The sequence below is a fragment of the Peromyscus maniculatus genome, chromosome 17, assembly GCF_049852395.1.
Source record: "Peromyscus maniculatus bairdii isolate BWxNUB_F1_BW_parent chromosome 17, HU_Pman_BW_mat_3.1, whole genome shotgun sequence".
NCBI classification, from domain to species: domain Eukaryota; kingdom Metazoa; phylum Chordata; class Mammalia; order Rodentia; family Cricetidae; genus Peromyscus; species Peromyscus maniculatus.
In genome coordinates, this window is record NC_134868.1 from 8,741,119 (window position 1) to 8,768,853 (window position 27,735).

The following is a 27,735-nucleotide window of genomic DNA, read 5'->3' on the forward strand; positions in this document are numbered from 1 at the left end:
TTAGAAACAATGGAAGAGAGACCAGTGCCTGATTATAATTACAGTAAACATTGAAATGTGACTGCACTATGAAAATGAAGAAAGAAATTGATAAGAACGCATCCCAGGCAATTCCCAACTGCCTTGGAGTTCTTTCCTTGTACCTACAAGTCCCTTTCCACAACCACCTTTTGCTGATTTCCCCTCTAACACTCTCTAACCTAATAAAGGTCTTCCTCAGTCTACCTCATTCATCCATCTCCCACCTGCTTTCCAGGAAACATGCAAAGTTTTCTGACCTAATTATTCTCAAGTTCTTGCCAGTTTCTACTTTGTAACAGATAACAATTTATGGTATTTGTATGAGTTTCCATCATGGAAAAAACACCTATGCAGGTTGTGATCTTTCCCACATAATTATGTAATGATACAATGAAAAATAAATGAACAAATATAAAAGACAGCAATATTTTCTTCAGAAAACCAGACACAAGACCCATTGCTTTCTTGAGATTAAAATGCTTAAACTTTACGGTGTTACTTTGTCTGAATGAAGTCATGTAAAATTGTAACTGATCCAGTTGGGGGCTTCTTAGCTATTGGTTCATAGTTCATGTGTTTCCACTAGTTTGGCTATTTGTCCCTGTGCTTTTTCCAATCACGGTCTCAACACCTCTCACTCATACAATCCCTCCTCTTTCTCACCAATTGGACTCCCAGAGCTCCACCTGGGATTTCTACATCCATTTCCATCAGTCATTGTATGAGAGTTCTAGCATGACAGTTAGGGTGTTTGGCTATCCAATCACCAGAGTAGATCAGTTCAGGCTTTCTCTTGACCATTGCCGGTAATCTATTGGATCAGGCCCTCTGGGTAAGTGAGACAGTTGATTAACTTGAACGGTTTGGGAGGTCCCCAGGCAGTGGGACTGGGATGTGTCCTTAGTGCACAAGTTGGCTGTTTGAAACCTGGGGCCTATGCAGAGACACTTTGGTCAGCCTGGGCAAAGGGAGGAGGGGACTGGACACACCTTGATTAAATCTACCAGGCTGAGCTGAATCCCCAGGGGAGTCCTTGCCCTGGAGGAGATGGGAATGGGGGTGGGCTTGGGGGGAGGGTGGGGAGGAGCTGGAGGAGGGAGGACAGGGGAATCCATGGCTGATATGTAAAATTAAATTAAATTATAAAATAAAAAATTGTAACTGGAAAAAAATTAATAAATGAATCACATTTTTATGTGTATGTATGTGATGTGATGTGTGTGTGTGTGTCTGTGTGTGTGTATATGTATGTATGTGTATGTGTGTATATATGCATGTGTTCAGATTTAAGGGCACTTGTGGGTGAATGTAGCTATGAGTATAAGAATACATATGTTTGGAGCCTGAGGCTAATGGGAGTTTCCACTCCTTGCTCTTGGCCTATTCATAAATGTGGGCTCTCTCAGTTGAACCCTGAGCTCTGTGATATTGCTGGTATAACTAGACAGCTTAATCAGGAGATCCTCTGTCTCCTGCTTTCCAGCTCCAGAATTATAGTTGGGCTGCCATGCTCATTGGCATTTACATGAATTCTGGGGCTCCAGTGTCTCTGGTCTTCAAGCTTGCTGCTAACATAGCAAGGCTTTAAGTGCGGACCCATTTCCCCACTTTCTTAATGAACAGTTATATTAGCAAAGGAGTCTGCAGTACAAACACATGGTATGAGAAGCAGTGACCCTTGCATTCCTTGATTTGATTTTCTATTTTTCAATTTTGATTTTATTTTTCTATTTTTCCATTATGTCTGTAAAAGGAAACACAGGATAAAAAACTAGATGGAGAAAAGTAAGTAATCCGTGTTTACTAAACTATGCCTACATCCTGAGTAGGGCTAGATAAACAAAGGATTTTTATTGTTTTACACAAAGGCACCAATCTGGGTGGGCAGGATTTGGGATAAGTAGGAAGACTGTATACCAGTTAAAATCCCAACAGGAAGGGGATGGTATATTCAGAATTCAGTTCAAGATGATTCACAGACTGGGCTATCAGTAGAAAAATATGCAATATGCAGAAAACCTGTAAAGGATGGTAAAACATCCATGGGACTAGAAACAATGGGAATTCATTACTTCTTAGTATGAAGGAACAAAGTGAAGGTCATGGACTGCAAGGCTGCTCTGTAAAGGCTGCACTTAGAAAGAGAATAATGGAGCACCAGAATAGTTGAAATACCCAGCCATCCCCCCCCCCCCCCACACACACACACACTTTCATCTCTGGAAGCCATGTTTCATTGCTGAGCCCTTTTGTTAGCCACAGGGAAAGGGAGCCGGAATAAGGAAGTATGGCAATTCCCAATCCTGACTGAGCATCTCAACTCTGTTCCAGGTCTGTGTAATTGATTGTGAAACTTACAAGTGGCACGGTCATCAATCCATCATGTTAATAATAATTGCCATGAGTGGAGATGATGAAACATGACTTATACTGCCAAGTTACGATACCATCAATAATTCATCTAATTGATGATAAATAAAACAATGTAAAATGAAAGGATAATAAAATAGGACAGCAGGAAAATATAAAGCTGACATAAAGTAAATACTTAAGAGAACATTTAAGTTAATGCATGTTTTCAGCTAAGTTATAAATATCAATTACTAAAATGTGGCATTGGAGACATGGGACAAAAATACACAGACATATATGCATATTAGACTAGCAGTTTAATAACCTATTTGATACTTTGCATGAATGGAAATAGCTCGGCATGAGGCAATGTTTGTTAATCCAGTGTTTGGCCGTATTTCACAAAACAGTGATAAAAGTCATAGGCATGGTGCAGAACTTAACTCACAGTGTGGTTCTTCTTGCATCAAAGGGGCAGCATGTATTGATCTTGGCATGGCAATAAAGGTAAGCTGAAAGAAATTGGGTTGAAATTGTATTTGCCATGTAGCTGTCAAAAACTATGCAACAAAACTAGGTGAAGAGTGCCGAGGTTCTTAATAAACACACAAAAACTTTTTTTATATGCTATTACTAAGTAAGACACAGGCTTATGTCATTTCAGCCATGGCAAACATCTCACACTTTCCAGTTCACATACCAATGACACCTACTCGTGGAAGCTGGGCTATCAGAGAGGGTTATGAAGAGGAGACAGTCTGAGTGTGAGCTTTCATCTATTATTCACGACAGCTTGACTTAATGTCCAGCTCAAGACATTGTTGCTCTCCAACAGTTACACTCCACATAATGCTAAAAAAAAAATACAGGCATGTACATGTCGCTTCCCCATTGTGGTATGACACCACTTGACTACAGATTTTAAGATCTATTAAATGAGAATTTCAAGAATTCTTGGCATCTGATTTAAGAAAGTCCAAGTCATTTTTCCTGGGAAACACTTGAGCAGGTGAATTTTTTACCAAGCTGAGTGCTTTCCATTTTCTGTTATGACACTTAGTATTTCCAGAAACAGCCATGTGGGACAGGCAGCAAAGAATATACATGTTTACTTGGGATGAAATAATGCTCACCCATAAAGTAACAATAGCATTTAAATATACTAAGATATTATATAATTGGGAAATGTAAAGCTATGTTTGGCATTTTGGTCTTTGGATTTGTCTTCTGGAATGAACTGTGTATTGGTGGGTGATACAGAATTGCAGAGAAAATGCACATATCTTAAACATCAGTGTAGCTCTGTGTTTGCACTAACTACACAGGAGCAGTTTTTTTATGTTTTCTCTTTAATATTCTAGATATGATCTTGTTCAATATGAGCAAATAGATTTGATATTACAAACTTATGTCTTTAAAGGAAGAAATAGATTTATTTTATACTTTGCTTGCAGTGTAGAAAAAATGTTGAGGAAGAAACAGTGACCACTTTCTGAACTAAATGTTAAAAAAATGTGGTCTGTGACTAATAATTTTTATCTAACACAAATCCAAAAGTTAAAACTATAGTGTATTTAAAAAAACATATCTGAGGATATGTGTAATTACCGACAGTGTGGCATTTTATCAGACTTCAGATAATGAATTTTGTTTGAGATCCCAGGTGTAATTATAAGACAAATTTAATAGGAACATAAAGTGGCAAAATCACAATATTCTGAAACTATCCCTGCTAAGTCTTTCTAGGATTCACTTTACAGCAAATCCATGTGTGTATTGCCAAATAAGCAAAACACAAGTTTTATGGCAGCATGTGTATGTGCTAATGAAATACTTTTGTTTGGCTACAAGAATGCTTAGTCCTGGATCCCTGAGTCGTCTTAGTTGCCATAGCCACCACATTCAGCTGATCTCTAGAAACATCTGCTTCCTTTCACTGCTGTATCATGATAGCTACCATTATTTTTAGGGCACAGTTTTTCCCTCAGAAATCATTGTTTCACATGTTTATCTAATCTTACAGCCCAGAAGTTCTGTGTTCATAGAATTCATGCCTACTTCTCTGCCACAACTACTGCAGTCAGAATTCTCTGGATACCCTGTGCATATAGAAACTCTTCGTTTAGTAGATGATGACTAATCACCGAGCCCAGCTCCCATATGTCTTATAACAAAGACCATTTGGTTAGAACATTTGTATGTACTTTTTCAAAAATTTTTCAACAATTCAGAGCTGGATTTCTCAAAATATGCCTCTAGTACAGGGAGCATAAATATCACATAGAAGTTGATTTTTAGTTATAATGTTTAAGGCAGAATGACATGGCATAGACAGAAGTATTGCCAATTGTGAAAAAGAAGTAAAGTATATGGTACAGTAGAAATAAAAAAGATAAACATGTCCTATTCTTGAGTTTCTTTACTGTCATATTGCTTCAAACAAAAACATCTCAGTATAGATAAGTGGCCACCTAAGTGTAAGGAATGGAATTTACTTTATACATGCAAGAAGGTATTGAGACCCATTGCCAGGATCTTTGAACATTCTGTCATTTTTGCACTGTTTAGCCAACAAGCCAGGCTGCCAACGTTTCATGGACATAGCCAGAAGACAGCCTTGTTCAGTGTGGAGCAAAAGGACTTTGTCATTCACTGCAATAAGAGCATGGCGAGTGTGGCCATTTTCTGGTACTGCTTCTGTAACTTGCAATACCTGCAGCTTGATGCCCAAGGGCCCAAGAGCAGCACTGATGACTGAAGACCAGCCCAGGCTCATCCCAATGTCTGATCATGGCTTTGGCTCAAAAGGACACACAATTTCTGGACAACCAGCAAATCTACCTTCTGCCCCAGATGAAGGTGCTATTTCCATTTTCCAATGCTGGGCACTCTACAAATATTGATAAGTCAATAGTCCAGAGAACAAACTATGACTACTTCTTTGTGTAAGATAAGCAAAAAAAAAAGGCTCTTGGGAATGTGTGCTTGTGTGTGTGTGTGTGTGTGTGTGTGTGTGTGTGTGTTTCCATCATGTAGCAGGTGTTTTTCCATATTTTAATTAATAGAGGGAAGACATATGATCCACTTATAAATATCATTTTTAGAATTACTTTATACTAAATATTACTATATTTTAATGTTAAATATGAATATAAATATTATAATCCTTTCTTCTAAAACCAATCAAGAAAGAAAATGGCTTTCATTTATATTAATAATTAGAGTTTCTCTGTCCTGTAATAAATTTAAAGTTCAACATAAAATTCTTAATAAATCTACAGTTCACTGAACCTAAAATATGTGAGTGAATGCAATATAACTCAGCAAACTTTTATATGGGGAATGAGAAGAAAGTTGAATTATAGTTTAGTGAGTCAATTGTGCAAAACAGCATGAAGAAAAAGTCAGTTACCTAATGAGACTACATAGAAAACCTTTCTTGAGAGAAGACATGACTCTTTTTTTTCTGTTTTTTTTTTTTTTGTTGTTGTTGTTTGTTTGTGTTGTTTTGGTTTTTCAAGACAGAGTTTCTTTGTGTAACATTCTTGGCTCTTCTGGAACTTGCTTTGTAGACCAGTCTGGCCTCAAACTCACAGAAATCCTTTTTAATTTTTAATTGTATTTTCTCATTTTCCTTTGTGGTTAGTATACTTTGCTTCTGCACATTAAAATAATCCAAATCTGAAGAAAATGTGGTGCATTTACACTATGCAGTATTACTTAGCTGTAAGAAACAATGACATGCCAGGCAGTGGTGGCACATGCCTTTAATCCTAGCACTCCGTACACAGAGCCAGGTGGATCTCTGTGAGTTCAAAGCCAGCCTGGACTAACAAGTGAGTTCCAGGAAAGGCTCAAAGCTACACAGAGAAACCCTGTGAAAAACCAAAAAATAAAAAAATAAAATAAAATAAAAATAAAAAAATGACATCATGAAATTTGCCCATAAATGGATGGAACTAGAAAAAAAATCATTCTGAGTGAGGTAACTCAGAACCAGAAAGACAAACATGGTATATACCCACTCATAAGTGGATATTAAGTGTAAAGTAAAGGATAACCAGGCTATAATCCACAGCTCTAGAGAGGCTAGGTAATAAGGGGGGGCCCAAAGAGGGATCCATGGATTTCCCTGGGAAGGCAAATAGAAGAGGTCTCCTGGGTAAATGGGGTGGGAGGGCATGAGGGATCTGGTTGGGTGGTTTGGGGGTGAGAAGAGGCAGAGAGTAAAGAAAGAAACGTCTTTATTTGGGGGGGGGAGGTGCATTTGGGGATTAGGAAGAAACCTTGTTCTTCAGGAAAATCCCAGTAACTCACAAGGATGACCCCAGCTAAGACAACTAGCAATAGTGGAGAGGGTGCCTGAACTGGTCTCCTGTAATTAGATTGGTGATTACCTTGTCATTGGAGAGTATTCATCCAGTAACTGATGGTAGCAGATGCTGAGATCCACACTCAAACCCTGGGCCAAGCTCCAGGAGTTCTACTGAAGATAGGGAGGATGGATTGTATGAGCCATTGGGGTCAAGGTCATGACAGAGGAGCTCACAGAGACAGCTGAACTGAGATCCTGGGAGCTCAAGGACTCTGAACCAATAGCTAGGGAGCCTGCATGGGACCAACATAGGCCCTCCGCATGAGTGTGACAGTTGTGTGGCTGGGTCTGTTTGTGGGGCCGATACCAGTGGGATCAGGACCTCTCCCTGGCTCTGGGAAGTTGGCTTTTGGGAAACTATTCCCCATGCTGGGTTGCTTTGCTGAGCCTGGATTCAGTGGGAGGAGCTTGGTCCTGACTCAACTTGATGAGGCATGTTTTATTGACTCCCATGGGAAGCTTGCACCTTTCTGAATGAAGACAAAGGAAAAGTAGGGCGGGTGGTAGGTAGGAGCGGGAGGATGGGACGAGAGAAGAGAGGGGAAACTGGTTGGTATGTAAAATAAATGAAAAGAATTTAATTTATAAAATTAAAAAAATAATAATCCAAATCAAACTACCCTAACAATACAAAATTTGGAAAGACAAAGATATCATGTTACATTGTAAGTAAAATACTTCTTTTATCTTCCAGCGGATGTCACCTTAAGTATTTTCAGTTTTGATTTTACAATATAATTTTTTTAAAGATTAGGTATTTTCATCTATTTCTTTCATTTAAAAATATTTACAATATTTTTAATTGTGTGGGCAGAGGGGAGTAAATGCACATGGCTGGAGGTGCCTGCAGAGGCCAGAAGAGGGCACTGTATCTTTTGGAACTGGAGTTACAGGCATTTATGAGCTGCCAGACATGGGTCCTGGGAACTCAACTCAGGTTCTCTGGAAGAACAAGTGCCATTACTGCTAAGCCATCTTGCCAACCCCTGTAGGATATTATTTTAAGATGTGTTAATGCTTGTTTATGCTGTGGAACATTTGTTTAATGATGCAGAGATGTGCTGCATTTATTTATGTTACACTTGTTTAACTCTGTGAAGCTGTGTTACTGTGCCTGTCTAAAACACCTGATGGTCTAAGAAAAAGCTGAACAGCCAATAACAAGGCAGGAGAAAGGATAGGCGGGGCTGGCAGGCAGAGAGAATAAACAGGAGAAATCTAGAATAAAAAAGAAGTAGTCAGAGAAGGAGAAGGGCATCAGGGGTCAGCCACCCAGACACTCAGCCAGTCATGGAGTTTAAGTAAGATAAACAGAAGTAAGAAAAGGAAAAAAACCCAGAGACAAAGGGTAGATGGAATAATTTAAAGTTAAGAAGAGCTGGCAAGCAATAAGCCAAGCTAAGGGCAGACATTTATAATTAATTATGAGCCTCCATGTGATTTATTTGGGAGCTGGGTGACAGGCCCCGAAAAGAGCCAAAGACTAAAAAAATGAACAACAATATTTGGTGCCCAGTGTGAGGCTCAAATTTCTGTAGTGCATGAAAAAGCTTAAAAAAAAAAAAAAAAAAGGACATGTTTTCTTTAAGAGGTAGGTGCTCTTAAGGCAGCAGTGCTAAGTAAAAACTGCTTGTAGCAAAAGCAGATACTGGCTTCTGTGGTTGTATTTTCTTTGTGTTCTAACAAATAAAACTTGCCTGGAGATCAGAGTGAGAAGCTAGCCACTAGTTAACCATAAAGGCCAGGCAGTGGTGACACACACCTTTAATTCTAGCACTTAGAATCTCATGCCTTTGATCCCAGTATTTGGGAGGCACATGCATTTAATCCCAACACTAAGGAGGAGGAAACAGGAAATGATATGGCTGAGTGGAGAGAGGAATATGAGGTGGGTGGAGGCTGAAGAGCTGGTGAAGGGAGAGGTGGCTGTGGCTTGCTCCTTTGTCTCTTTGATTTTTCAGCATTTACTCCTATTTATGACTCTGGATTTTTATTATTAAGACCAATTATGAGTCATGCCACAGGCTTCCTACAGCTATGAAGGTTGAATGGACTTCCAGGTCACGCACCTCCCACCTGACAACGAGTTTTAGGCTTGGCTTTCATGATCCCAGAAGTGGGTGGAGCCAGCCATCAAAGCCTTGTGGAGGTCCATACTATTTAGTAGTCTAAAGGTTTGCTCACACAGTCAAAATAGACTAAAAGAAATGTAGTAAAAAGAGGTCCAGATTAGAAAAGAAACAAAACAAAAAACAAACAAAAAAACTCTAAACAGATTCCAGTGTGTTTTACAATGTATATAGGCTTAAGAAAGAATGGATATGGGTATTAACAGTCATAGAAAGAAAGAAATAGTTTAGAAATAGTAAAGTCTTTAGAGAGAGAGTAAAAGTAATATAAGAGAAAAAGCCATGTATGGATGGAAAATACACAGGGAGTCTGGGTCCTGTATGTTATTGTGTTGATTTTGAATTTTTTGAGTGTTAGTAACCAAACAATAGCTGCTCTGAGACATGGGATTGTGAAGTGGACTGCTAAATTGAACCAACCTGGATAATTTAGGAATGCCTTAACTTTAAAACGAAAATTTTAAAAATGTGCTACTTTGGGAAAGAAGTTTTGCTTTTGTTTCTAAAGGAATTTGTTCCAGGTTAATATAGATCAGGTTTGATCAGGGAGACCTCCTGAACCTTGACAGATGATATCTATCAATAAAGATTTTAGCTGGTCTTCCCAAAACTTGGCCATTATCTCAAATTTTCTCTCTGGGACCCTAAAGATGCTTTATCCACAGACAGCAAGAAGCAGTTTGGAGAATACTATGCCCACATTCCCAAGATGGGTGTGGGAGGATTTTAGTTGTTTGGTGGGTTATGAATGTTTGTTATCATTTAGGGAAATATAGGAATGATGAGATAAAAGGATAGATTACTGAATCTACTTTAAATAATAGGGTAGATTATTGAATCTACTATAAACTAAAAGAAAACTATAGATTTCAGATATTTTATATTTGTAGGGACTTTTGTATATTGTTATAAATTTAAGGTAATTTTTGTTACAACACTACATATATATATATATATATATATATATATATATATATATATTTCTACTATCATTAAAGGGTTTTTGTATACTGATACAAAGTTAACTTTGTTGTTGTTGTTACAACATATTGTATATATGTTTCTACTCTTGTTTAAGGTTTTGTACCTATGCAGTTCATTTAAAAATGTAAGGTAAAATTCTAGTTTTTGAAAGCTATTATTATGAACTATTTTGGATAATCAAGAAACACAGGTCAGTAGTTAGTCATTTATAACAATCAAATTTGTAGATATGTTAGGCATGCTTTCTAGATCGTACAGAGACATAGTTTAGATAGAGAAATGGTTTCCAAACACTTCTAAGACCTATAGAATATGGCATTTAAAATATTTTGTTAACCTAAGTGTGGTGATATTTTATTCATGCTTTGATAAGTAAAGCTTGCCTGGAGATCAGGGGGGAAAGGCCAGCCATTTTAAGTAAACAAAGTCAAGTAGTACATGCCTTTAATCCAATTACTTAGCAGGCAGGGTCTCTGTGTGTTCAAGGCCATACTAGGGAACAGAGCCAAGCTTGTTGACACATGCCTTTAATCCCAGTACCAAGCATAGAGACCCAGAGGTCTGTAAAGACAGGCAGTGGCAAGGAAGTGAGGTAGCTGGGCTAAGAGCCAATGCAGAAAAGCAAGACAATAAAGGCATGGGTAGGCAGGAAGTAGCTCACATTTGGAAGCTGCAGAGATGGTGAGGTAAGGTTGGCTGGTGGCTATTCCTATTTCCCTGATCTCTAAGGCGTTCACCCCTATATTTGGTTCCATTTTTTTTTTTTATTTAATAAGACCATTTAGAAATCCATCTACCCCTAAGCTTTTTCGTGACAATGAGATGCATCTGCTCCTAGCAGGTACTGATTTACTTGAGAGATTCTGGGTATTGGTGAAACTCCTTACGGAGTTTGCTTTCATTGTGACAAGGTTAGCCACTGGGCAAAGAAACTGCTCTTGCCTTTGACTGCTGACAATGTGCTGTGCAGACTGGACATGCAGGACACACAGGGAAAAGACTGTTGAACTTTGCCAAAACAAGGCTGGACAGTCCTTAAAAATTCCTGCTTCACTGAAAAGTTTGCCACATATTCTTGGCCTGTAGGCTGAATATGGATGCATCCACTTTGCAAAGAAACTTAGGGTGACTGTTCAGGCAGCCATATTTCTTCATTACATAGTATTACATCCTTCTGGGTCTTTGATGGAGTTGAAGACTAGATAGTTATAATTGCAGTTTTCCTTAGTTATGATAGAAAGTAAATTAAGTTTAAAACTTTGGATTCACTAAGATAGGATAGATAATGCATTATTTTCTCTGAATATGCTAACTACAAATAGACAAAATATTTTAAATTAATTCTTACTTGATAACTATTTTGTTGTGTATAGTTTTTCTATATTAAAGTTAAAAACTTTTCTAAAATTTAGACAAAAATCAGGAAATGTAGAATTTTATTTTAAGAAGTATTACATTTGCTTATTCTGTGGAACATTTGTTTAATGATGCAGATATATGTTACATTCTTTATGTTGCATTTGTTTAACTCTGTGAAGCTGTGTTACTGTATCTGTCTAAAACACCTGATGGTCTAATAAAGAACTGAATGGCCAGTAAAAAGGCAAGAGAAAGGACAGATTAAATAAAAGGAGAAATCTAGGAGAAAGAAGAAGTAACTGGAAAAAGAGGAGGATCAGGGGCCAGCCACCCAGCCACACAGCCAGTCATTGAGTGAAAGTAAGATAAAAGTAAGTAAAAAAAAAAAAAAGGAAAAAACCCAGAGGCAAAAGGTAGATGGGATAATTTAAAGTTAAGAAAAGCTGGCAAGCAACAAGTCAAGCTAAGCCAAGCATTTATAAGTTATAAACCTCCATGTGATTTATTTGTAAGCTAGCTAGATTGCCTCCCAAAAGAGCCAAAGAGTAAAAAATGAACAACAACAAACCCCCATACTTTTTTCTCATTTAGAGCTTGACTTCAAGAGTAAATCTCATAAATTCTGACACTGAGCACTGTTAATCATCCTAAACTGAAGTGCACCACAGCAACAGTGCAAATTTAAAATCCAATAACCTAATAGGTAGGACAGTCACTGAAGAGATGAAGGGACAGTGGGCAGACTTAAACAGCGATAAAGGGCAAACTTAGGGAGAACTGAAATTCAGAAGCAAAACTGTAATCAACATAGCTAAATCATGTGGTTTCCTGGTTGTTTTCTTAACATTGTCTATAACCATAAATGAGCTGAAAGGAAGTCAGATTGTCAATGAGCATCACACTATTTCACAGCTTTATTTGCTGTGTCCTGGACAGATCGTCCTCACAATGTGCTTCCCTTGACCATTCTTTCCAAGAAAGGCACAGTGTGCAGCTAAGAAGTACTTTTTCTAGTTTACACTAACTCCATTGTCTCTTCATTTATAGATGCTGTCTGTAGCCCACCACAGATCTATTTTGTTTCTATAAGCAGTTTACTCTACCCAACCATAAAACACAGAGTCAAACCCTACTGGTTTTGTCTTTTACTTTTTAGAACTTTGCAGATTTCAATCTATCTAGCACAGCATCTTGCTATTACTATGTAGTGGAATTCTTTATGTAGTGGAACTCTTTGCAAAACATCTTATTTCTCGGGGACATTTTTCCTAGTTACTTTCCCCAATGAATTATCTCAGTCACCATTACAGAGTTAGTGAGAATTCTGTTCCATAAACAATTCTCCACTATCCTTTCTTTAAATATAACTAATCCAATTATGTTTTAGCTGTCCTTATGAAAAACTTTTATGCATTTTAACTTGTCTAGTCTGTCCTCACCTACATACAAAGGAACAAAAAGGACCCAAATATCACCACTATTTAAATAATTCTAGCCCAGAGAACAATGATGTTCATTGTTGAAAGCTAAAATTTATTTTAAATTATTTAATGGCCAGATCCTATTGTGTAATCATTAGCTCTCAATTTAAAACCACTTTCTGGTTTAATCTTTCCAACCATCGCAGTGGCCAGATGTTGTAATGTCTTCCGGAAAGTTGTGTGCCTCGTGAGTGGAGAGATTTATTAACAGCAATTTAAGCGAGTGTCAAAGACTGTGACAGGCAGAAAGCCTGTAGTGAGTGCAAAGCACTGTAACACTCAATGGCTGGATCCACTTCCTTCTGACACACTGTGAACATATCCTCGCACTGTGTGCTCTCTTTTCCCTAAATTAAACTGGGTAAAGATATTTCTAAAGCTTAACAGTGTTCATATACTGAAGAATCACAAACTATGATGAAAGGAAATATTATCATGTAATTCTCGTAACATATGTGTTATGCACAAATACACTCACAAAGATCCACATTTGAGGAGCCTGGAGAATTTTGTTTCCATAGTTTCTTTGCATGTTTTCAAAAATTTACATACAGTAAAATCTTAATTGTATGTGTCATTGTCTGAACACCTTTCCTATAATCTCTGGACTTGCATTTTCAAGTGCTAATCATTATTTTCATTTGGATGACTAATATTAAACATTTCAAATTTTATGTTCAAGAAAAATGAGATCACAGCCAATATGCTCAGGTGTTCCATTCTGATTGTGTTCTCTGATTCCACTAACAGATCTTGCTTCCTCTTGTGTACCTTATCATCGTTATCATTCACCTTTTTTCTCAGTCCTTAATCAACTCTCTGTAACTTTATCTTCACAATACATCAGACAGTGCAACCACTATTACTAGGCACTGATGTAAGTCACTCTGACCTCTTATATCCTCTACTAGATTAGTTCTCTCACTTCTTGCTATTCAAAACAGGGTCACCACCAAGGACCAGCAGGCAACATCACGAATACCTAGGGGATTGTTGGATATGCAGTGCTTAGGGCCCAGTGCAAAGCAAACTAGGTTTGCATCTGCATTTGAACAATATTCATGAGAGCTTCTGCACATCAAATTTGAGTGCTGTTTTGATTCATTCTCACTTCTTCCATTGTTTGGCTGTGGCTACACAACAGCTTGAGTCATTCTATGGAGAGATGACCTCATCACTGGAGGACAATCTGGCACCACACCTCAAATACTTTTAAGATGCTCACTCCCTTTAACCTTCCAATTCAGCTCCTTAAAATTTCATTTTATACATGATGCTCATCTCAATGGTATGTGTAAAATTATGGAAATTTATGTATGGCAACAAATTCAATCTCTGTTACCTGAAATTTGATACATCTACATGATGTTTAGTAAGGGATGTGAATATTCTTTACAGAATATTGACAAACCTGAGAAATGCACTTGACACAGTTTTAAGAATGAAGAATAGTTTGGAAGGCAAAGTAAAGAATAAACCACTTAATTGTGTTCCATAAGCTCCTCTAGTAGATGAACCAAAATGCCAATGGTGCTTTTACCTAGGAAAAAAACCTCTGCAATCTATTAATGCATTTTTTATTTCCTAAATTTGCATTCTTTAATAAAACTATTTTTATTTTGTGATTTGAATATTTTGCCTGATAGTACGTAAGTGCCTGTAATGTCTGAAAAGGCCAGAAGAATATGTAGGATCACCTGGAAATGCAGTTATAGGCAGTTTGCTGCTTCCATGTGGGTGCTGAGGAATGAACTGGGAAGGGTCTTCTGCATGAGCAGGACCACTGTTCATTGCTGAGCCATCTCTGAGTCTCCATAACTCTGTAGATTTTTAGACAGTTGAGGGCTGCCATGTGGGTGCTGGGAATTGAACCCAGGTCCTCCGGAAAAGCGGACAATGCTCTTAGCCACTGCGCCACCTCTCTCAGCCCTAACTCTGTAGATTTTTAATACTAGCTAATGTTTTGCATATTTAAAACATACCAAATGGAGAAAGTCCCAAAATTTACTAATAACATTGCCTATAGTTTTCGTTGGAGTAAGTCTCTACAACTTACAAAGGGTAGGTATCATTCAGAAGAAACAAGACCAAAAAAGCAAAAGAGCCAGCATCTGCCTTTGGACTAATTCCATAGTCCAGATGCTCAATTGTCATGTGACTCTGAATTGTTCCCAGAAAAAGAGAGAAGGACACTCCATCAATCTGCCGAAATCCTTATAATGCATGAAGAATTTAGAGTGAATTGGTCTAGATTATTGAAAGTAAAGTATTAGCCATAATATAAATACCTTTCTTTTTCCTCCATATCCTTCTAAAATTGCAAAATAATTTCATCTGTATCTATGTGAAATCATCATTCCAATACTACAAATGATATTTCAGGCTTTGAAACTGTATATCTAGTCTACTTATTAGTAATATCTATCACCTATGATATATATCTATCAACTATCTTCTGTATATCTACCTATCTCTACCTGTCATACATCTATGCACCATCCATATAACTACATTATCTGCCTATCTGTCATCTATATAAGTATATAAATAGAAAAGTTAAATGAAAGTATTTGCTATCATATTTATACTTTAAAATCTAAGACCAATATTCCTAACAAAACTGCCCATTATTATGAATGTATTTTGTCATATTTTTTTCAGAGATTGTGCTTCTCTCAAATCAGAAGGTCAATACTGCCTTCTTCCAGCATGTCTGTCTGGATGACTCCATCCATGCTGTCCTCCAAGGTATCTTTCTCATATGACTCTATCCACATGATCAATATCTTTTAACATTAAGGGTTTGCTAAGCACCGGATTCTTTGGCTGTGGCACAGACCTACTGAGCATGCAACACCCACTTAGTCTTTTCTATGCATCATTATCTGGGGAATGAGTAGGAAGGGAGACTAATGTCCCAGAAGCCCATTCACCTGTTTTACTATGAATGGCAGGTTGCCTTGTTTTGTTTTGCCTCTGACTCAGAATCCTGTATCTTATTCCAACATCTATAACTCGCTTTATAATCTGCTATTCTAAAATCAAGGTAAACACTTAGATTTGTACCACTTCTTGTCTCCAGGGTTGCAAATCATAGAGGGAGCTAAAATGATTAGAAGAATTAGAATAAAGGTATGATAAGTATATTAGAATAAAACCATGAGAAGAGTCAACTCATTCTCAGCCTTTCTTCAGAATCACTGTTTGTATCAATGGAAACATTTAAATAATATCTCATTTAAAATGTAGTGTGTGTCACGTAGCATTTCTTCACTTTTCCTTTCTTTTAAAACTACCCCCAAGACTGGGGGTGTAGAACATTTGTAGGATATTTGCATAGCATGGGAAATACCAGGTTCAATCACCAGTATAACAGGTGGATGGGGGAAGAAAACAGGGGGAGAGCATGTAAACATTACAACTTGGATGGAAAGGTATCCTGGCAGCCAGGAGCCAAGGATGCCACAAAGCCACACTGCACAACAAACCTCATAGAAGAGATTCATTGGGAGGGAAAAAACCAGGAGGGTGGCTGCCTCTGTTTGAGCAAGAAATGGCAGCAAACTCAGCAGGATACGGGGCTTATATAGAGGTTCTTGGAAGGGGCTGGAACTTTTCAGGGTGAGGCTTTCCAGAGTGGGAATTGGTGGTATTTCATGTCCAGAGATTGGGCTTTTTACTCTGTAGGGTAGGGGCAGGATCCAGCAGTTAGGATAATTAGAGTGTTCTGTGGATAGAACCTGGCAGTTAGAAGTCATTGGGGGAGGGGCCTGGCCACTTGTGTGGCTCAAGGAGCGTACAGAAAACAAATTATATAGTCCCCCAAGAGACAATATGATTAAATAGTATAACCAATAAATAATGGGATATGATAGGTTCATCAAGTTCTTCTAAATAGTGAATAAAGTGGAAAGCAAGTTCGTCTTGAACAAACAAAGCATGTGGCATACAACATTCAATATCTAGTCAATAGCAACACTATTTTCAAAACTATTAGAGAAAGTTAAGAGTACTTGCTGAACTTGTAAAGTTTCCAGATTCAGCACTCATATGTTGGCTCCCAATGATTTTTAACTCCAGTGCTGTGGGCTCTGATATACTATTCTGGCCTCTGTGGGCCATTTCATACAACAGTGCACACAAACTCACAAATGCACACACACAAACGTATAGATAGTAAACAAATAAGTAAAACTTGTTTTTTTTATGAACAAAAACTAACTATTTAAATTCTCCAGAAAGATGAGGCATTCTTTGATGTTTCTTTCAAATGTACAAAGGGCCAGTTCACATGGTTTCAGGTTAAACTACACGATATTGTTCATAGTTGAGAACTGTTTAATCTGTAGTGCTGTATCATAGAGGATTTGGAAGAGAAAACCACGAGTCTAATATTGCTCTTTCTCTTTTTGTTTCTTTTTTCAATTAGGAAAAATTTTTATTCATTTTACACACCAATCAGACTCCCCTCTTTCCTCCTCCTGCCCCCCTCAGCCTCTGCCTCCCAACCCACCCCCCATCCCCTCCCTACAAGAAGGCAAGGCCTCCCATGGGGAGGCACATCCAGTAGAGGTAAGTCTAAGCCCTTCCCCCTGCCTCAAGGCTGTGCAAGGTGTCCCATCATAGTTGGTGGGTTCCAAAAAGCCACTCACGCACCAGTGATGGATTCTGATCCTACAACCACAGGCTGAGCAAGCCTTGAGAAGTCAGCCAATAAGCTGCACTCCTCCATGGCCTCTCTGTCAGTTCCTGCCTTCAGGTTCCTGTCCTGATTCAGTTCCTGCCTTGGCTTCCTTCAGGAATAATACCTGGATGTGCAAGATGAAATAAAACCTTTTTCTCTCCCCCCTTCCCCCCAAAAGTATTTCTTCTTCAGTGTTGCCAGGTCTGAATCCAATAAAGGCCCTTGCAGTTTGTCGCAATGCCTTCTCAGAGGACGCTGGCAGTGGTGATGGCCAAGGGTGGAACAGACAGTCGGCAAGTATCAGTGAGCAAAACTATGCCAGTCTCACTGATCTCAGAGCTTTCTACTTGGTATACAGGAAGTTGTTTTGTGTTTGACTCGAAATACTTGGATCTCAGGTTTGTTTTTAGTCCCAGGCTACTTTAACTTTGAATAATAATAATAATAAAACATTTTCTGGCTGTGCTCAGCCAACAGGAAGCATTTAGCATAATTAGTGCTGCACTTCGATTTCCAGGTGTTGCCACCGTGAAGTTGCAATAGCTTCATTTTAGTCCATAAAAAAGCAGTCCAAGCCCTTCACAGGCCTCTTCTCCTTTGTATACTCTCCTTCTTGTTTCCCATACTTTTGTCTGTTTTGGTTTATACTCTGAAAGACGGAAATTATAATTAAGTATGCTTCATTCACCATCTTTTTGTGACTTTGGACTCCTTTCCTCCACATTTTAAACAAGCTGTTGTCCAGGCTTTGTTTGAAGAAGGACACTTATGTTTCATTAGGTCAAAAGGAGGTCATCTTGACTTGAAAGAGCTGTAGTTACTAGAACACTACTCCTTTCTGTATCCTGGGACATGAGAGATGTAAGTGACTTTGAGTGCTCTCCAATTTATTCCTCTATTCAGTGTGTTAGGGGCTAAATAAGTGGGAGGAATAAAAAAATAAATAAGCAAGAGAATACAAAAAACTATAGTAAGCTAGCAGATCTACAGTCTTGTAAATAGACTTATAAGTGCTATCAAGATGTTAAGAGTAGGCTCCTTGTGATGGACCACTTGACTATCTGTCAAAGCGACACTTACTGAGTTTTCTGTCTTTGAACTTGTTCATTAGGTGCCAGATGCATTTTTATGATATGGATGAGTAACTTAATGACACAAAAAGTAGCAGTATTAGGAAATGCACATTTATACTGAACTTTTTGTCATTATACCAACTACCCCAAATGAATAACTTTTTTATTTTGTAAAATTTCCAAGTACTTACAAATATTTGTAGCAGGAACAAACGTACAAATGTAGCACACAGAAATGCTTCAGGCTTATATAGCTCTTGTGCATGTGTTATCAGTGCTCCAGGCACACTCTCTCAGTTCCCTTTACCAGTATCTAACACAATGCTCTTCTGACCCTGAGTGCTTTGTCTCCTACAAGAAGCACTTGTATCTCTTTGTGAAAAGGCTCTTCTCTAGAACCCACTCCATCCATGTACAACTGATATAACAGAAGGCATTTGAATTTATTTCCTCACATTATCTATAGTCAATACAGGATTCCACAATTAATGTAAAATTTATGGACAGCTTGGAGACATGAGCAGGAACACGCTGAGGTGTGGCTCACTCAAGCTTGAAAGAGCTCCCAAAACAAGTTTCCATGCGAACTATTAGACTCTCACTTAGGATCCTTCATGTACTGCCTTCCTTCTTCATGTCCTACCTACATGTTACTGTGAAGACTTCCATGCAGCTGTTTTCACATATAAGGTCTCCAACAAAATCCAAACTAAAAAGGCCAGTGTTGAGTACTTCTCACCTGGTCATTTAGAATAGCAGCTTGGATGGGAGAGCTCACATCCACGCAGCTTCAGAGATTGTGTTCCACTCATCACACTGGGATCCTTGCTCAGAAGCTAATTTCATGCACACCATCACCAGGTTAACTCTATCTGATTGCCCTAATAATTTATCCTTAAATTTGTATTTTGGTAGTGAAATTCTATGGATTAAAAGATCAGTACCCAAGGGCTTGTATCCTCAGAGAATGCATGTTTTTAGATTTTGCCATGTCCTAATCCTATCCCCAATGTACAAACAGGTTCTCCACCTCTCATTCCCACACTGACCCAGCTACCATTGTCATGCTTCTATCACGAGAAACTTGAGTGTGAACCCTAGGATGGTCACAAGGAGTTGCAGAACAAAGATGCAAGTATCTCTCAGGTTCTGTACTCACCCCAACAATATAATATTGAATTGAAAAGAAAAACTCACCACAACAGATCAAGGAGGTTACAGAAAAACAACAAAAGGTTTCAGAGGATCCCTCACCCCCACAGAAATATATGGTATGACCCTGATCATTCTTTTCTTTCTAATGATAACAAAGACTTCAGCAGATTAAATGAAAAGTATTTCTTGTGTTCTTACTGCAAGGAGATATACCGCCTGAAGCAAACAATGAAATACACTCAACTGATTGGTTCTCAGCCTTGTAGAAGACTCTGCTGATCACTTGACCCAACTTCCACTTCTCTGTCACTTTTAGCCAAGGAACCTAATTATTCTCCAAGTCACATGATTTGATGTGAATCAGAGATATTTTTTTTTAGTCTCCTTCATGAACTGGCTCTGGTAATAGAATTAGGGTCTGTTCAGCACATGTACAGGAAAGCTGCTTAAGGTAACTTATGGACTGTTTTCCCCATTTATCTTTAATTCACCCTAGATGGGCCAGTCTTCTACATGAAGCCATCATCTTGGTTAATAAGGTAACAATGAAGATAGAAATCATGGGCTAAGCTGGCAAAGTAGATATGAAAGGCTAGATCCCAAATAAAGAAACCATACCTGCCCTGGATTCCCTTCAGCCCAAAATTCCTTTATCCAAGATAAAAATGCAAACTTCTATATCACTGATTTTTCTTTTCCTGTTTTATGTAAGCAAATTTAACTTTAGCTAGCACAAAAAGAATTGCAATCATTTTTCTCTTAAAGAAAGTTCTAAAATATCAATCTCTGACGTCTATTCTTTTGAAAAAATTAGAATGATTAAAAAAATAACATCTTAGAATTTTGTTCCATCTTTTATTTGAAAACAAGACCAATGAAAAGTTAATTACTCAAGCCTCTGCCCCTACTGAGACCGACAACTTTCAAGGCAGTAGAAAAGAACACAGAGCATGGTTGGCACAGTCTTTGATGCAAACATCCACAGATACAGAAACCAGTGAGTCATAATGATGCCTGCTGAACTTCTTTATTCCCTAAAATTGCAAATGCAGATGCATTGCCAAAAACTGCAGGTGCCTCAACTATGCAGAGCAACACGATTTTCTTTTCAGTTGAAGTCTCTGGATTGGCACAGGAAAGTTTACACCATCTGAAGATACCAAAGGCCTTAACAGCTTGCCAAAAAGGATGCATGGAATAGAAATTCTTCATTCATGTTTGATGCATGCCCATAAGAGCTGGTTCAACTGAAGGACAACAGCAGATTCATCTCCTATACTGCAGGGCAATAACAGTTACAGGTTCTCTGTGATCACTCTAAAATATTAAAAGACATTTCAGTCATTCTAAACTGTGACATTTTACATATTATAGAGGAACAAATTCAATTTACTTCTCCATATATGACCATGACATTTCCAGGACATACGGCTTCACCAAGTGCTTTCCAATGTGTTTGGATTCTTTCTCTTAATGGTGTGATAAGCAGTTCTGTAGAGTGCTTCAAGACCAGGCTTTTTGATTGACATCAGTCCAAATTTTTGATGAAATTCTGCCCTTTTCAAGTTGAGAGTTCTCATTAAAAATTCCACAGGATAGAGGCATTTTCTGGATGGGTAAATAAAACATGATTCTTGAACTCTTTGGTATTGTATAAAATTTTGGCAAAACTTTATCAGCATCACAGCTTTTATACACCATCAAGCTTAGCAATCAAATTAAAATTGAAAACATATAAGCTTCGTTTATGCTTCCAAATCAAAATTCAAGTAATATAAATAAACACAGATGTTCATGGTTCTGAGAGTGGTTAATTTTTGTCAATTCCTATCAATGGGATCTTATTCAAATTGTTACATGATGTGAAAATCATGAATCTGAATTATTCAGTAATTTACAACATTCTATGACATAGACACTTATTTTAAAATAATGAAAATTTGGTGATAAACTTAAATTTCGATATTTTTTTGATGAAGTTAGAGAAATGGAAGAAACAAAATGTTTTTAATCAGTTCACAGATTGGAAGTAAATAACTTAGTTGTTCAGTTTTCAGGCCTCTCATTTTGTGCTGCTATGAGTATAGTTACTCTGTTCCTATTCTTTCTGTCCTCATTTTCTCACATGAAATATGAACATTTTATATGAATTACATTACATAATTTGGTGTACTACAAAATTCTATTCACAAATGCAAATTTTCTTAGCTTTGCTTTGGGGTCATATTCTGCTAATATTGTTAAGTTTTGTACAATGAAAATGGGCACTTGCCCATTCAAATACAGTTTCTTTCCTGCCCAACCCCAAAGTTGTATTTTCTCAAATTCGTATGTTAGTTTGGCAAGTCTAACCTAAAGTTATCACATGAGAGTTACATTTGGACTGATAAATGTAATTCCAATGTAGGAATTATCTAAACATTTCTAAAAGATCTTTGGAAATTTTAGTAGGTAGTGATCTCACCTAAGAGCAAATTTTGAGGTGTCCCCCCAGCAAAAGAAACAGAAAACTGTACCTCAAATAAAGAAGATTGCAGCAACATAGTCATATTTGACAAATCTTATTTCTCATTTACTTATAGTCTTGAAATAAATTATAATGAAGAAATGTAGAAACAGTTTATCAATAATGAGAAGTACTACATAAAGTGTAAGCCCATAAAACTTGATTTATAGTTAAAAATAAATTTTCTGTTATAAAATATAAATATTTATGAGTTCCATAATAATTGAATGACTTTGACTTAGAAAAGTTATAAAAGTCTCTGCAGTCCTCAAGAAATAGAACTCGTAAAAGGTTTAAGATGACATATTTCTGCTCGATTCAAGTCACAACAATTCAAAGCTGAGATGGGTTTTAAGAACACCTAGAGAGATTCCACCCTGTTTCTTCTAAACCATTTAGGATGATCCTTTCATGGATATGCTACACCATGACTTGATAAGTGTGTGAAGAATGTCCCTCACTATCTTCAATGAAAGTGCCAATGACCCTAATTATGGCTTAGGTATGATCCTCAGAGTAACTCACCAAGTAATTGCTTGATCACACCCAGTCTGAATAATAATATTCCCCAAAAGCTCATAAATTTGAAGTCTTAGTCACCAGGGAGTGGCACTATTAGGAGGTATGGACCTTTTGAAGTAGGTAGAGCCTTTTTGGAAGAAGTGTGTCACTGGGGGGTGGGCTTTGGAGTTTCAAAAGTGCAAGCCAGGCCCAGGGCCTTTCTCTCTTCCTGCTACCTCTGGATCCAGATGTAAAACTCTCAGCTTCTTTTCCCGCACCGTGTCTACCTGTGTGCCTCCATGCTTCCCATCATGCTGATAATGAACTAAACTTATGAAATGGCAAGAAGACCCCAATTAAATGTAATTTTTTAAAGGTCTTATTAAATAAAAAAACATGGAGCCAGATATAGGGGTGAAAACTTGAAAGATTAGGGAAATAGAGAAAGCCACAGCTAACCTCACCTCAACAACACTGCAGCTTCCAAATGCTGTCTAGCCATGCCTATATGCCTTGCTGTTTTGCAATCTGATTTGCTCTTTCTGTTCAGCTACATCACTTCCTCTTTCTGCCCAGCTCTATCACCTCCTGTCTGTATGTAGAAACCTCCCAACCTCCATGGTTAACTAGTGTTGGAATTTAAGGCATGTGCCACCACACCTGGCTCTGTTCCCAGTGTAGCCTTGAACTCATAGAGATCCAGACAGATCCCTGTCTCCCAAGTGATAGGATAAAGGTGTGTGCTACTGTTGCCTGACTTCTTTGCTTACTTATAATGGCTTGCTTTTTCCTCTGATCTCCAGGCAAGCTTTATTTATTAAAGCACAAATAAAATATCATGGAATTTCAGCACAAATAAAATATCACCACATTTCCCCCTTTTTTGTCTAATAAAAAGTTAAAAAAAAATCTCGGGTCTTCAGAGACCTCTCTTGGCCCTGCCTTGTAGGCGTGATAGTTACCGAAGCCTCAATGGGTGTTGAAACTTCCAGACCAAAGCTGGAATGGCTACCCACTACAGTTATAACTAATATAAGAGTTAATATGGTCATGGTGTCTCTTCACAGCAAAATAACGTCAATGAAGACATCCAGATTCTTCAATTAGTCCATTGTTTTGTTCTTTGATCCATTTGGTTTGCAAAGTTATCCTAAGAGACTACTGCAGTCTTTCCTAAACAGCCAAAATTGTCAAGGACTGGGAACACATTTCAGTGCTAGAATGCTTGCCCACCATACATTACAGCCTGGGCTTCAATTCAAAGCTCCACAAAATTAAATTAAATTAATCTGTGAGTTCAATCTATCAATGAAAGAGAGCATGCCATTAATTAACCTTAAATCTTTTGCACCAGAACTTTTGGTTGTTCTTGCTCATAATGTTGTTTTTCCCATTTGCTCACAAACTCTCTTTTGAAATAAATTATTCTGAAGATTGTCAAATTTCTTGTCTGATTTGCTTGTGAATTTTAACTTTCTGCATACAGTCATGCTACTGAATTTTCCATGGTGATTTTGTGTTCTTCACAATTCATGCTCAATCAATATCTTAGTCTTGATAGGGTTTTGGATAGAGCCACTATGAAAAGGTTTGAATTTCATCAGTTCTTTGATATATCATGTTTGAATGATGGATTCATATTTGTGATTTGTTTCAATGCTCTAGGATGAAATTATTTTTTCCTAGAACTTGAATTTATTTTGACATATTTCCACAGAAGTATTCCAAATGGGAAAATACATAAATAGATTAGGACTCAGGGAGCTTACTTAGCCATCTCCAAGCATTACATCATCCAGCTATCTTGCTGTATGATATAAGCCTACCTACTCTTTTTACACCCTTCAACATTACAAAAGTAAAAGTATTTTCATTGTGTTTCATTTTTTTTCAGATTATTTTGAACTCTTATTAAATTTCAACCTGCCCTGGAGTAAGTGAAACTAAGTTGTAGTATACATGTAAGAGCACACAGAAGAGCAGCATTCACAAGAATTTTTGCTTTAATATTAAAATAATAATATACTAGTGATATGTACAAACATTAAATAAAATCACTATCAATGTAAACTATGAGAGATATTCAAGGAATTTCTTGCAGAGAACTGAGAAAAAACTTATGAGTTTAAAGCAGACATTACCTAGAATTTTTCAATATATATATATATATATATATATATACATATATATATATATATATATATATATATATATATATATATATATATATATATATATATATAAAATGAAACCAAAACTATTTAGCTGAGAATATAGGAAGGTTTCAGTGTAACACAGCCATATACTCTGGTTTGCCTGGATGGTCTCAGTTCATACAAGCTGACTGATCATCATATCTGGTAAATGTTCCTCTCCTATTGAGAATAGTCCTTCTTTAAATGACAAAATTATGTATTCATCTCAATAGCAAGGAATTGTCCACTTGGGAGGATTTGGAAGGGGCGTAAATGGAAATGGTGGCATTTCTTAATGATGAATTAAATGCCCCAGAGATAGGTAGAGTTACATCTCTATTTATTCTAGGACAAATAACTTAATACATTCTATTAAAGTATCCAAACATGAGAAGCTGTTTTGATACTGATTTTTAGACTATGCAATATACTGGGGTTTTTTGTTTATAAAGTAATAAAAGCCTATATATTTCTTCCCTCTCAAAGCCTTTCAGTGAGGAACTTCTTGGGTCTACCATATGAGGTAATTCTATGTGAAAGTAATAATTACCAATAAGCACTCTTTAAAGAATTAGTAATATTTTTTATATTTAAAAGAAAAATGATAAAAAGCATAATTTCTCTCTGTCAATACAGTATTTTGGGTAAGAATTATATTAATTTTCACAAATATTAAAGCTAAATGAAAAAATTTGATTTTCCCTGTGATTCTTTTTTTTTCTTTTCTTTTTATTATTATTATTATTATTATTATTATTATTTTACAACACCATTCAGTTCAACATAATAGCCACAGATTCCCCTGTTCTCCCCCCCTCTCGCCCACCCCTCCCCCCAGCCCACCCCCCATTCCCACCTCCTCCAGATCAAGGTCTCCCCCGAGGACCGGGGTTGACCTGGTAGACTCAGTCCAGGCAGGTCCATTCCCCCCTCCCAGACCGAGCCAAGTGTCCCTGCATAAGTCCCAGGATTCAAACAGCCAACTCATGCAACGAGCCCAGGACCTGGCACCAATGCACATCTGCCTCCCAAACAGATCAAGCCAAATGACTGTCTCACCCGTTCAGGGGGCCTGATCCAGTTGGGGGCCCCTCAGCCTTTGGTTCATAGATCCTGTGCTTCCATTCATTTGGTTATTTGTCCCGGTGCTTTATCCAACCTTGGCTTCAACAATTCTCGCTCATATAAACCCTCTTCTTACTCACTAATTAGACTCCCAGTGCTCCACCAGGGGCCCAGCCGTTTTAAAACAATAATTAATAGTGATTTAATGATAAACAGTCTTGGGCTTAGGGAAATGGCTCAGAAGGTAAAGTGCCTACTGTCAGAACATGAAGACCTGAATTCAACCTCCAGCTTCCATTTTTATAGCCAAGCACAATAGTATGTGCCTTTAATCCCAATGAAGGATCTCTGGAGCTTACACCAGCCAGTTCTGCCAAATCAGTGTGTTCAAGACTCAGTAAGAGACCATGTCTCAAAACATAAGACAGAAAGTAACCGAGGAAGACACTCACAGTAGACTTCTGGCCTTCATGTGGTCACACACACACATACACAGTGTAGGCAGAGATTTTTTTGTCATGATCATTGAGTCCCCAATAAACATACAGAGACTTATTAATTATAAATGCTCAGCCAATATCTTAGACATGTTACTAACTAGCTCTTACAACTTAACTTAACCCACATTTCTTATCTGTGCTCTACCATGTGACAGTATCTTTTTTCAGCATGGCAAGTTCATCTTCTGCTTTCTCTGCATTTCCTGGCAATTCTGCCCTTCTTTTTCCCAGCATACTCTTAGTCTGGCTCTCCTGCCTAACATCTTCCTACATAGCTATTCAACAGGTAGCCATTTATTAAACCAATGAGAGCAACCCATATGCACAATATGCAAAATGATTCTTTGACAGCATTTCCCCCTTTTTGTCTAATTAAAAAGGAAGGTTCTAACTTTAGAAAAACAATATAGTTATCAAGTAGGAATTACAGTTACAATATCCAGCCCACTGACAAATTAAAAAAAAAACAACAACTTTGTTATCTATCGTATCATTGTGAGTCTAAAGTTTAATACCAACTTTGGTTTTTTTAAAATCATAACTAAGGAAAACTATAAGTTTAACTATTTAGTCTTTAACTCCATTAAAGGCCCCAGAAGGATGAGTATATTTAAACTTTCTGTTGTGATATTAATAGTCATATAGAGTATAACTAACTCTAACCTTAGGCTTCCAATACATGATTTCAGGCTTGAATAGGAAGCAGGTATTTAGGAATTGAGCCTGTGAATCAAGATGTATTTAATAGATTATGGTCATTTAACCTCTCTGAGATCTGTTGCATATGACATTTAAAATGTTTTAAGTTTTCTGAAGTGAACAATGAACATTTCTAACAATGACTTTTGAACTCTCCAAAATATGATGGGACCCAACAACAATGATTCCACCTGGAATGTGGTAATGTCACTAAGTTGACAGACACCATCCAAAGATCAGCTGTGGACTACAAAATGCTCAGGACAATTTATAAAAAAAATAGTTAAGATGGTTTAGCCTCATAGGCTACTCTAGTCAGGACTTAAGATAGCCTTGGATTGTCCCATCACACTAATAATGGACAACAGCTACATTTCCCTGGGACTTGATCATTTTCTCATTTTTCTCAGGATCTCCAAAAGATGCCAGTACCCATGTCAACAGAAAACAGTGAGAAAACATGGCACCACATTCCCAAAAGGTAGAGTGGATGGTTTTTGGTCATTCCGTGGATTATGGATGTTTGTCTTTGGTTAAGGAAGTTGGTTGCAAGTTATTATTGGTCATGGTCAAGAAAATACTATTCAAAAGATGCTAGATTCAGGGAGCTCTTTCTGAAAAGAAAAAGAGGGGATATATGAATGTTAGGAAAAAAG

At 37.5% G+C, this 27,735-nt stretch overlaps 1 protein-coding gene across 7 annotated transcripts in view; it reads right to left on the reverse strand.

The window, feature by feature from the left end:
- Nucleotides 1–27,735, reverse strand: part of Marchf1 (membrane associated ring-CH-type finger 1) — a 748,496-nt gene that overhangs the window by 444,820 nt on the left and 275,941 nt on the right. Inside the window, exon 3 of one of the 7 annotated variants that reach the window (XM_076553273.1) lies at nt 2,822–2,885. The exons of the other annotated variants lie outside the window; for them this stretch is intronic. The gene's annotated coding sequence lies outside the window, so the exon portion shown is untranslated. The remainder of the gene's footprint in view (nt 1–2,821; nt 2,886–27,735) is intronic. 7 annotated transcript variants of the gene reach the window in all.